General features: G+C 39.1%; 1 long non-coding RNA gene across 30 annotated transcripts in view; it reads left to right on the top strand.

The window, feature by feature from the left end:
- LOC147340006 (uncharacterized) overlaps nucleotides 1–13,228 on the top strand; it is a 384,986-nt gene that overhangs the window by 12,836 nt on the left and 358,922 nt on the right. For 2 of the 30 annotated variants that reach the window (XR_015159257.1, XR_015159233.1), the window contains exons 3-4: nucleotides 1,754–1,876; nucleotides 2,244–3,042. The exons of 23 other annotated variants lie outside the window; for them this stretch is intronic. This is a non-coding gene — a long non-coding RNA (uncharacterized LOC147340006). Of the gene's footprint in view, nucleotides 1–1,753; nucleotides 1,877–2,006; nucleotides 2,223–2,243; nucleotides 3,043–13,228 lie in introns of those variants that run through there. 5 more of the 30 variants (XR_015159260.1, XR_015159232.1, XR_015159263.1 and 2 more) reach the window with 4 other exon arrangements.

Here is a 13,228-nt window from a genome sequence, read left to right as displayed (position 1 = left end):
GTAAAGGCAACAGGCTTCCCTCATCATCTCACTATTAGGAAGTTTACTGTATAAGCAAGTTTGATACCTTTACACCAGTATTCACTGTAGCACATTCACAGTAGCCAAAAGGTAGAAACAACCGTGTCCTTCAACAGATGGATGGATAAAAAAATGTGGTATATAAATACAATGGGATATTATTCAGTCATAAAAGAAATGGAATTCTGATGCATGTTACAACATAGATAAATCTTGAAAAGAGTATGCTAACTGAAATAAACCAGACACAGAAGGACAAATATTGTATAATTCCACTTATATGAGGTACCTAGAATATGCAAATTCAAAGAGACAGAAAGTAGAATAGAAGTTACCAGGGAATGGGGGAGGAGTCAGGGGAGTTGTTATTTAATGGTTACAGTATTTCTCTTTGGGATGATTAAAAAGCTCTGGTAATAGATAGTGGTGATGGTTACATAGCATTGTGAATGTGATTAATGCTGCTGAATTGTATAATTAAAAATGATGAATTTTTTATTTTATATATTTTACTACAGCACATTTTTGAAAAAAGTTTGAAGATGAGTTCAAGAGACTTCAAACATTTGTGAACCAAAATTTATTAGTCAGCAGGCACAAAAATAACTCAACCCAACCTGTAAAATCAGTAAAGTCTCAGGCCTCAGTCCTTGTGTGTGTTCCTACCATATCTTACATGCAAATTGTACAGGAGGAAGACACAGCAATCTAGGAGAGCTCTAATACATTTTCAGTCAACATCAAGTGTAGACAATGCTATAAATTATTGGTTGGATAGAGGACAAGTTCAAAATCAACTTTGGGAACATTCTAGAAAACCAAGAGCTTGTTTGTTCCCTCTATCAGATTGATGCAAGGATGCAGAGGCCTCTCAGAGAGTTTAACCCATCCACACATATCCTGGATGTTAAATTGCACTCTACATCGGGCAGTTTCTTAGCAAAAAAACACTCAGATGGCATAGTCAAATGTCATAGTTGGGAAAAGTTCGAGAAAAGGATCATTCTTTTAATTGAAGTCTAGTTAATTTACAAATGTTGTGCCAATCGACTCAGTTATACTCATGTAGACATTCTTTTTTAATATTCTTTTCAATTATGGTTTATCATAGGAAATTGAATATAGTTCCCTCTGCTGTACAGTAGGAGCTTGCTGTTTATCCACCCTATATATGATAGGTTGCATCTTCTAATATCCATAAAAAGAATGAAAAGGGCCATTCTTTATTATAGAAAGCAAGCCAGTAAAATATGAAGTTTTAATATCCAAACGTCATAGAAGTTATGAATCTCTCAATATATTTTTTATTCAAAGTTTATACCTGGAAATTTTGTATTTATACCCATTTGACTCAATGTAATATTAAAAACACACAATGTGAAGAAAAAGTTTCAAGTTATATTTCAAATACAGTTTCTAGAATTTCATAATCTAACGTAGATATTAAAATGCAGACTGACTGTCAACACATGGGATGTGTGGGATTTGGGGATTAAATAGGTTTTTGTGTGTTGACCAACCCACCAGTTTTTTGATCCAACTGTATTAAATTCAAATATATATGAAATTTGAAATAAACCTGTTTGTACCTAGACATTACTATTGATCCCGATATCTTACCTCTTTTTCTGCACTTCGGAGTTCTTACTACCCTTGGACTTAAGGGGAAGCATTGTCAGCAAAGGAAATTGGTATTCCTTTCTCCTGAAAGATTTTTCTCTTGTTTTGGCAGGAATTAGAGGAAGGGGAAAATTTTCACTCTGCCTTGGTTCCTCCAAAATGTCTTACCTAACTGACCATTCCTCTGTAGAGTCTTCTTCAGCACTGATGCTGTCAGCCCATATTTTACAAAGAGGTACTAATCTGACATTTGGCTTTGTGGGTTGTTTAGTATTTTTCTTCTGTGTGTGTTCTGCTTCCCCAACTAGGCTGTTGGATCCTTGAGGGAATGTGTCTCTTATTTTGTATTCCTGTACATTCTGCAGGCAGTTGGTTCTCCCTAAGTCCTGGTGCACTGAACACTCAGGTTTCAAAGGCACAGGAAGCACACAGTTGTCAAGAACTTCATTTTAGCCACAGGAAGAATGGAGCCACCACGTTTCCAAGCAGAGTTTTACAAGTGCTCCCTACCCTGCATCTGAGATCCTGAGCTTTCACTCAGCCAAAGTAGATGAAAGGATTTGTTAGCATTTGTCCCTGATCATTATTTAATTTGGTTGTAGGAGAGCTCCTGGGTATCATGCTTGCCTTAGAGGCTGAACATAGTGAAGACAAGGCCAAGAAAATTCTGTATGCTGCTGCTGCTAAGTCGCTTCAGTCGTGTCCGACTCTGTGCGACCCCATAGATGGCAGCCCACCAGGCTTCCCCGTCCCTGGGATTCTCCAGACAAGAACACTGGAGTGGGTTGCCATTTCCTTCTCCAATGCATGAAAGTGAAAAGTGAAAGTGAAGTCGCTCAGTCATGTCTGACTCTTAGCGACCCCATGGACCGCAGCCTACCAGGCTCCTCCATCCATGGATTTTCCAGGCAAGAGTACTGGAGTGGGGTGCCATTGCCTTCTCCGATTCTGTATTCTGTACATTATTTGGGGCCAAAGGCGAAGTGGGAACTAATGCTGTTCAATATATTTTGTCCCTTGAAAATGTCTACTTTTTGTGTACCTAAGGGTAGAAAAAGGAATAAGAGTAGATGGAATGCTATAGGTGTCAGAAAACTGTGACCTATTGGCCAAATGCAGCTCACAGCCTGTTTTTGTAAATAAACTTTAAATGGAACACAGTCATGTCCATCTGTTTCCATATTGTCCATGGCTGCTTTGGCACTACCATGCTTAAGGGGACAGTTGTGACAGGGATCCTATGGCCCACAAAGCCTCAAGTACTTACTCTGTGGCCCTTAAAAGAAAAAGTTTCCTGACTCCTGGAATTCCTGGAACACTTGATCCATGGAATTTTTTTTAAAATCCTGACTTTTGAACATTGCTTTAAAATAAAAATAAATAAGTAAATGAAAATTTAAATGGCTGGCTTCTATATGCCCAAGGTGAGAGCACGGCTTTGGAGTTCATGACTCCTTTGTGGTATGATTTGAGGCCCATGCTTGTCCCAGAAGAGATGGCCCCTTTCCCGGCAAAATGTGAGGAACCTACCACTATGCTGCTGCTGCTGCTGCTGCTAAGTTGCCTCAGTCATGTCTGACTCTGTGCGACCCCATAGATGGCAGCCCATCAGGCTCCCCCGTCCCTGGGATTTTCCAGGCAAGAACACTGGAATGGGTTGCTGTTTCCTTCTCCAATGCATGAAAGTGAAAAGTGGAAAGTGAAGTCGCTCAGTCATGTCCAACTCTTAGCGACCTCGTGGACTGCAGCCCACCAGGTTCCTTTGTCCATGGGATTTTCCAAGCAAGAACACAGGAGTGGGTTGCCATTGCCTTCTCCAGGGTATCTTCCTGACCTAGGAGTCGAACCCAGGTCTCCTGCATTGTAGGCAGATTCTTTACTGATTGAGCTATGAGGGATGGATGCTTGAGCCCTTTTCCCCTACCTTGCCCTGTGCATCTCTTCTATCTGGCTGTTTCTCAGTTATATCCTCTTATAATAAATCAGTAATCTAATGAGTAAAAAAGAAAAAATTCAGATACTTTTGTGGAAGGATGCTCAAAATCTGGTCTTTCTTTTCCTTGTGTATGTGTGTGTGAATTAAGCTCCACCTTTTCATTCCTGCAAGATAAGGAGGGAGAATGACTGAGTGATCATTAAGAGTTGAACATTGAGCTGGAAACATGGAGGAAATAGCAGAGAAGGAATGGAACTGATGTTACATATATTATCTCATTGGACCTCACAACAATCCTGTGAGCTTCATAAGGTATCATTGCCCCATCCTTAAATAAAAGGAAGCTCAGTCTCAAAGAAGCCAAGTGAATTGCCTAAGGTTAAACAGTTAATAAATAGCAGTGAAGGTCTTTAATTCTCGCTCTGAGGTTTTTTCCCATTATACTCCATTGCTTCTTCAACATCTTGCCATCTCCCCTGAGGCCACCATGCTAAAAGTGTAATTTCCTCTCTCCTGGAAATATGTCTGCCTTCTGGAACTTAAAATCATTCCCATAAGAGTTGTTGCTGTAAGTTGGTCCCACCTAAAATCCCCAAATTAAAATCAAACACTCACCATTTAAAGATGTTCCTTAAATTCTGTCTAGATATTCAGTGGGCAACCCAACAGTAAACTGATACCCAGTAATAATCGCTTTATTGTATCAGATGTGATAGAGGACATTTCTCTGTACTGAATTATAATAATTCAGGTGATACAAGTCCTGAATTAAAATCAGGCAAGTCGTCTTTTTTCATATAACTAAATCTCACAATTAAGTATGTATAATAATTAGTTTCAAAGTGGGGTAAATCATCAAAGAAAGTTAGATATCCTGGGAGTTATTTACATGAGAATAGATGCCTATGGTAGTTAAATGGAGTGTGGAAATTTCACAGCATGCTGTAGTAGTAGAGATAAATTAATAAAATGATCACATATCAAGTTATGTCTGATATGGTATGAAATATAATTTTTTATATTTTCAAAGATTCCTATTTTCAGGAGCAAAAGATAGGGGAAGGTTCAAAATAGTTATTTCTGTTAGTATGATTGCACAAAAGTCCACCACACACAAATACACCTAACTTCATACATACAATATATATATACAAACATGCATACACATAGTGGGCAGAAATCAGCAGCACCAGTTTTGAAAATCCAAAAATGATTACTGCATGTACACTATCCACAAGCTACTATTGGAATCGGAAGGTGCTGAGCCCCCGCTTTCAGGTAGGACCTCATAAACACACTCAGAGGGATGGTTCCCATAACTGTGACAAACATCAGAGCCTATCAGGCATTTGAGTTTCACCTAGATCGATGAAATGACAGTTTAAGCCTGTTCCTCTGCCCTGCTTTCAGAGAATTGAGGTCAGTAGGAAAAAACCACCCTCTTCCATCCTTAGTTCACACCTACTATATTGTCTCTAGTTGACTTTCAAATAGCTTTGCCTGGAAAGTGATATTTAATCCTATACTATTGGTTAACTTTGAAATGCCCTAATTAAGCATTCATACTTCAGGTGTGGTAAATTAGCATTGGAACAGATTAATTAGAGTATGCTTTCCTGTTTTGGCTTCAGTTGTCTCATATCAGAGCAATGCAAGAAGGTTGAATAATTTGCATATTAGCTATTGGAGATTATTTTTCACTGTGAAAAGAATGGTATTTCAATATGTAGACACTGGTTGGAAAGAATGAACTGATGCCTCTGACCCTGCATGAGCATGAAAAACCCTCTGAACATCCATCTTTATCTAGGGTTCTGTTTAGCACACTTGGGTTCAACAAAGAGTTTGTGGTCTTTCCCAAAGTTAGCTGAACCTGGCCACTAAATGTAGTTTATGTGCCTCAGGTGAATCTTTCATGCAGACTTCTTGTCAAAGAAACAAAAAAGGCAGAGGGTTATAACTTTATGAATTTGCAAGAATAGGGTGTTTGTGAGCTACTAAGTATTTGGATGTTTGGCAGAATTTGGCACTCTTCAGCACTCCTTGACGTGTACATGCATCACTCCAATCTCTGTTTCTGTTGTCACATGACCATCTTCCTTCTGTGTCTGTGTGTCTTTATATGGTGTTTTCTTCTCTGTGTGTTTCTGTGTCCAATTTTTTTTTCTTATATGGACACAGTTATGTTGGATTAGGGCATATGCTAATAACCTCATCTTAACTTCAATATACCTGCAAAGACCTTATTTCCAACTAAGGTCACATTCACAGGTACTCAGGATAAGTACTTCAGCATGTATTTTGGGGGGGGTCAAAGTTCAACCCATGACAGTGACCATTCTTGTTGTTCAGTCGCTCGCTTGTGTCCGACTCTTTTTGACCCCATGGACTGCAGCTTGCCAGGCTCCTCTGTCCTCCACTGTTTCCCAGAGTTTGCTCAAATTCATGTCCATTGAGTCAGTGATGCTCTCTAACCATCTCATTCTCTTCCACCCACTTCTCCTTTTGCCTTCCATCTTGCCCAGCATCAAGGTCTTTTCCAGTGAGTTGGCTCTTCATTTCAGGTGGCCAAAGTATTGGAGCTTCAGCTTTAGCATCAGTCCTTCCAATGAATATTCAGGGTTGATTTCCTTTAGGATTGATTAGTTTGATCTCCTTGCAGTCCAAGGGACTCTCAGGAGTCTTCTTCAGCACCACTATTCGAAAGCATCATTTCTTGGCCCTCAGCCTTCTTTATGGTCCAACTCTCACATCCATTTATGACTACTGGAAGAACCATAGCTTTGACTAGATGGACCTTTGTTGGCAAAGTGATGTCTCTGATTCTTAATATGCTGTCTCGATTTGTCATAGCTTTTCTTCCAAGGAGCAAGAGTCTTGATTTCATGGCTGCAGTCACAGTCTGCAGTAATTTTGGAGCCCATGAAAATAAAATCTGTCACAGTTTCCACTTTCCCCCCATCTATTTGCCATGAAATGATGGGACCTAATGGCATGATCTTAGTGTTTTGAATGTTGAGTTTCAAGCCAGCTTTTTCATTCACTCTCCTCTTTCACTCTCATCAAGAGGCTCTTTATTCCTCTTCACTTTCTGCCATTACAGTGGTATCATCTGCATATCTGAGGTTGTTGATATTTCTCCTGGCAATCTTGATTCCAGCTTGAGATTCATCCTGTCCAGCATTTCACACGATGTACTCTGCATATAAGCTAAATAAAATACAGCCTTGATGTACTCCTTTCCCAATTTTGAACCAGTCCAGTTCTAAATGTTTCCATGTCCAGTTCTAACTGTTGCTTCTTGACCTGCATACAGGTTTCTCAGGAGACAGGTAAGGTGGTCTAGTCATATCTAGTTCCCATTTCTTAAGAATTTTCCAGTTTGTTGAGGGTCAAAAAATGTATGCTGTTACTAAGTATGTTGGAATGATAGTTGTAAGCTGCCACTGTCCCAAGCATATTTGGATGTATGATCATCCTATCCATCATACAGCCTGGCCCATCCCTCCAACTCTTATTCCCCTAGTAAGCCTATCACTTCCAGTCAGTACCCTAGACCACATGTTGGCAAACTTTTTCTATAAAAGACTGGGTAGTAAATATTTTAGGCATTATAGGCCATGTAGCCTCTATCTTAACTATTCTACTGTAGACAATATCTAAACAAATGGGTGTGGCTGTATTCTAATAAGGCCCCTTGGATTTGGCCTGAGGGTGGAGTTTGGCAATGGTTACCTGAGACCATATAAAGGGGAGAGAAAACTGGATGTTCTGTGAATTCTTAAGGGTACATACACACACACATATATGTATATATATTGGTGAGGGGCTTCCCTGGTAGTTCAGCTAGTAAAGAATCCCCTGCAATGCAGGAGATCTTGGTTCAATTCCTGGGTCCGGAAATTCCCCCGGAGAAAGATAGGCTACCCACACCAGTATTCTTGGGCTTCCCTGGTGGCTCATATGGTAAAGAATCCACCTGCAATGCAGGAGACCTGGGTTTGACCCTGGGTTGGGAAGATCCCCCGGAAGAGGGCAAAGCAACCCACTCTAGTATTCTTGCCTAGAGAATCCCCATGGACAGAGGAGCCTGGTGGGCTCCATACAGTCCACAGGATCACAAAGAGTTGGGCACAACTGAGTGATTAAGCACAGCACATATTGGTGAGACTAACCCTTTGTGTTACGGACTGAATTGTGTTCCCTCACAATTCATATGCTAAAGTCATAACCCCGAGTACCTCAGAATTTGACTGTATTGGAAATAGGACCTTTAAAGAGATAATTAAGGTAAATGAGGTCATATGGACGTGCCCTAATGAAATGACTGGTGTCCTTATAAGAAGAGATTAGAACACAAACAATGGGCTTCCCCAGTGGCTTAGTGGTAAGGAATCCACTTGCCAAGAGGAGATGCGGGTTCAATCCCTGGGTCAGGAAGATGCTCTGGAGAAGGAAATGGCAACCCACTCCAGTGTTTTTGCCTGGAGAAGTCTGTGGACAGAGGACTCTGGCAGGCTACAGTCCATGGCATCACAAAGAGATGGACATGACTGAGTGACTGAGCACTAGCTTGATGTAAGAGAAAGAGACCAAAATCACTCTAAAGTCCATCAAATGTGCACTGTTTGAATAAATGTGGGGCATCTATGCAATTGCTCTGTAGCAGTGTGGAGAGATGGGGGTGAGAGGGGTTGAGAAAATTTGACTGCAAAATATTTCTGTTGAATTATTTGTAAGATGTTGCATGAAAGAGAGAAACGAAGGAAGGAAAAAGAGAAGGAAAGATCAGAAGAGAACGTTTACTAATTACATGTTTTATAAGAAATTGAATGAAATATGGATATTTATCCACTTATATTCTCAAAAATAAAATTTTGTTTTATAAGCAATTAATATTACTGTAAAAGGGAAAAGAGGAGACTGAAATGGAAACTAGACCTCTCTGAATATGCAACATTTTATAATTTAACCTAGGAACCATGTAAATTTATTTTTTTTGAACTTGGGCTCACTTTCTTTTTTATTTATTTATTTTAAATTAATTTATTTATTTTAATTGGAGGCTATTTGCTTTACAATATTGTAGTGGTTTTTGCCATACATTGACATGAATCATCCATGGGTGTACATGTGTTCCCCATCCTGAAACCCACTCCCACCTCCCTCCCCATCCCATCCCTCAGGGTCATCCCAGTGCACCAGCCCTGAGCACCCTGTCTCATGCATTGAACCTGGACTGGCGATCTATTTCATATAAAATATACATGTCTCAATGCTATTCTCTCAAATCATCCCACCCTAGCTTTCTCCCACAGAATCCAAAAGACTGTTCTTTACATCTGTGTCTCTTTTGCTGTCTCGCATTTAGGGTCATCATTACCATCTTTCTAAATTCCATATATATGCATTAATTTACTGTATTGGTGTTTTTCTTTCTAACTTACTTCACTCTGTATAATAGGCTTCAGTTTCATCCACCTCATTAGAACTGATTCAAATGCATTCTTTTTAATAGCTGAGTAATATTCCATTGTGTATATGTACCACAGCTTTCTTATCCATTTGTCTGCCGACAGACATCTAGGTTGCTTCCATGTCCTGGCTATTGTAAACAGTGCTGTGATGAACATTGGGGTACACGTGTCTCTTTCAATTCTGGTTTCCTCAGTGTGTATGCCCAGCAGTGGGATTGCTGGGTGATATGGAAGTTCTATTTCCAGTTTTTTAAGGAATCTCCACACTGTTCTCCCAGAGAAGGCAATGGCACCCCACTCCAGTACTCTTGCCTGGAAAATCCCATTGATGGAGGAGCCTGGTAGGCTGCAGTCCATGAGGTCACTAAGAGTCGGACACAACTGAGCGACTTCACTTTCACTTTTCATTTTCATGCATTGGAGAAGGAAATGGCAACCCACTCCAGTGTTCTTGCCTGGAGAATCCCAGGAACAGAGGAGCCTGGTAGGAGGCCGTCTATGGGGTCTCACAGAGTCGGACACAACTGAAGGGACTTAGCAGCAACAGCAGCAGCACACTCTTCTCCATAGTGGCTGTACTAGTTTACATTCCCACCAACAGTGTAAGCAAGGAACCATGTAAATTTAAAAACAAAAAATTGTATCAAAAAGTTTAAAAATATATATGAAATTGAAAGAAATGACCTGTGTATCAAGTTGGTGGCATAATCCCAGGGAGAGGAATTATATTATTTCAAGTAACTTTAAAACATTGTACTTTGACTGAATAACCTTGATGAGTTATATTCCAAAGACAAAAATAATATCAAAGTCATCTTAAAATTTTATTTATTAGATTTATTGTTAATATTAAAACTCATATAGTTATTTTGCAATTACACACACACATAACAACACATACCCAAATACATACATATATGTATATCACACACACACACACACACACACATATAAGAAGAGAAGTCGCTCAGTCATGTCCGACTCTTTGCAACCCCATGGACTGTAGCCTACCAGGCTCCTCTGGGATTTTTCCAGGCAAGAGTACTGGATTGGGTTGCTATTTCCTTCTCCATGGGATCTTCCCGACCCAGGGATTGAACCCAGGTCTCCGGCACTGCAGGCAGACGCTTTACCATCTGAGCCACCAGGGAAGCTCACATATATATATACACACACAGTTTAGCCATGTGAAATTGCTACTATTCTATAACTATTGATCTATAAATCTATTACTTTAAGATGCCTCAGCCTTTATATATATCTATGATGAAGAAGGCATCACCGACTTAATGGGCATGAGTTTGAGCAAATTCTGGGAGATAGTGAAGAACAGAGAAGCCTGGCATGCTGCAGTCCATGGGGTCTCAAAGAATCAACACAACTTAGCACCTGCACAACAACATGCAGAAGAAAAAAGTGAAGAAAACATCTGTTCGGATAGATCAGCTGAGATAAGGACTGAGAACTGTCCATTGGTTTTAGAGATATTAGAGGTTGCTGGTAAGAACTTGATAGATATGTTCTTCTTGGAGTGGTGGAGGTGTAAAATCAAATGAATTAGTTCTAAGAAGAAATTAGAGGAGCGGTAAGCACAGGCAATTTTTTGGGAAAAGTTTTGCTGCCACAGAGAGCATAGAAATGGGGTCATATCTACTCTGGGAAAAAGCATCAGGGGGCATTTTTATGAGATGAGAGATCATGCAGCAGGTTTGTGTGCTGATCAGAATGATCTGATGAAGAGAGAAAAACTGATGAAGTAGGCTAGATTGAAGATAATTTCTAGAAAAATGCTTTTGAGGAGATAAGAGGTATGCTTGAAATGGGCCACTTCTGACAGAGGTGAGACCCCTCTGGGATGCAGCGCCTGCTGGGTTTGTGACAGCATGGCCAAGACCCTCCCACAACTGAGCTCCAGTCTAAGGCTCTTACTGGATTCTCCTTCCTCTTCCTTCCACCTTACAGATGTTAGGTCTACACTGAGGCCTGAAGTCTTCCCTTGACTTCTCTCACTCAGTCACACTTGATCTTTCACATGCAGTTCTCCAAAAGATTTTGTGCACTTCAGATCTTGTCTTGACGTGTGCTTCTTGGAGAACCCAGATTGACTCACCTAGTAGAGTTGTCAATAGTGCTTCATGAAATAGCCATTAGATAAATTTTTTCCTAATTCTCCTACAGAAATCCAGTATTATATATCCTTTATTTTACATTAGTTTGGTAAATTAATTTTCCTAGCACATTATCTATTTCACCCCAATTTATGTATAATTGAGCAAAATAGCATCCTATGATACTTTTAATTTCCTCACCTATTTCTCATTTATTCTTATTTACTTATTTCTTACAAGTAATTACTTAAGTACTTAAGAAATTTACTTATTTCTTATTTACTTTCCCCCCCTTTCTTGATTTGGTTAATGCAAAAGTTAGCTACTTAATTATTCCTAATAGATACTTTTAAAAAATTGAAGTGTAGTTGATTTTTAATACTTTGTTAGTTTCAGGTGTACAACAGAGTGATTCAGTTATATGTATTCTTTTCTATTACAGGTTGTTGCAACATACTGAGTATAGTTCCCTGTGCTATACAGTAAATCCTTGTTCTTTATTTTATATATAGTAATGTGTATACGTCAGTCCCAAATTCCTAATTTATCCCTCACCTCAACCTTTCCTCTTTGGTAACCATAAGATTGCTTTCTATGATTGTGAATCTGTTTCTGTTTTGTAAATATATTCATTTCTATTATTTTTTAGATTCCACATATACAGTGATATGGGCTTCCCTGGTGGCTCAGAGGTTAAAGCATCTGCCTCCAATGTGGGAAACCTGGGTTCGATCCCTGGGTCGGGAAGATCCCCTGGAGAAGGAAACGGCAACCCACTCCAGTATTCTTGCCTGGAGAATCCCATGGATGGAGGAGCTTGGTAGGCTACAGTCCATGGGGTCGCAAAGAGTCAGACACGACTGAGTGACTTCACTTTCACTATGGAGTGGTATCATATTTGCCTTTCTCTGTCTGACTTCCCTTAGGATGATAATCACTAGGTCCATCCATGTTACTGCAAATGGCAGTATTTCATTCTTTTTTATGACTTATTAATAGTCCATTATATATATTTAACACATCTTCTTTATCCATTCTTCTGTTGTTGAACAGTTAGGTTGCTTCCCTGTCTTGACAATTATAAACAGTGCTGCTATGAGCATTGGGGTGCATGTCTCTTTTCGAATTGCAGTTTTCATCTTTTCTGGATATATGCCCGTACTGGACTTGCTGGATCATATGATACCTCTATTTATAGCTTTTTAAGAAACCTCCATCCTGTTCTCCATAGTGGCTGCACCAATTTAAATTTCCACCAGCAGTATAAAAGGGTTCCCTTCTCTCCATACCCTCTCCACCATTTATTATTTGTAGACTTTTTGATGATGATCATTCTGACCAGAGTGAGGTGATATCTCATTGTAGTTGTCAGTCTGGATACATAATTTTCAATGATTATTTTCTAGATACTCTTAATTTTCCATTAGTATTTCCTTTTTGGCTCAACTAATATATGAAAATATGTAAAAATTTTAATAGGTAAAAGAGTTTTTTAATTTCTGGGGTTTGTTATTAACATCTTGATGTATTCTCATTAGAGAATGTTAATCATTTATTCTATTTCTACATTTTGCAGTTGTTGAGATTTTCTTTGTGACTAACATATTACTGATTTTTAAGAATATTTTAAGATTTTTTAAGATTGGGTTATCTGAAAAGAATTTGTATTGTCTTCTTTAATAATACAGCATTTGGTTCACTTTATATTTTATTAAATATTCTATTTTCATATACTATTTCTTTAGAGATTTTTTGGTCTTTTTGGTCTTTTATAGACCAAGAAATGTAAATTATCATCTCCCGTCACCAGTGTTAGTCTGTCTCATTTTTCTTTTACTATTTGTAGTATTTGCCTTATGACTATTTTTGCCATGTTATCTGATGTATCAGTTCAGTTGCTCAGTCGTGTCCGACCCTTTGCAACACCAGGGACTGCAGCACACCAGGTTTCCCTGTCCATCACCAACTCCTATTCATGTGTTACAACTTCATTGTGAATTTTGCCATTTATTTTTTAAATAATTTCTTTTATTTTTGGCTGTGCTGGGTGTTCATTGATGTGTGGG

The sequence above is a fragment of the Bos grunniens genome, chromosome X (genome assembly GCF_055505025.1).
Source record: "Bos grunniens cultivar Pamir isolate PY7600 chromosome X, Bosgru_T2T1.0, whole genome shotgun sequence".
Classification (NCBI taxonomy): Eukaryota; Metazoa; Chordata; class Mammalia; order Artiodactyla; family Bovidae; genus Bos; species Bos grunniens.
The sequence above is the reverse complement of the archived record's forward strand: the minus strand, read 5'-3'. Positions and strand labels throughout refer to the sequence as shown.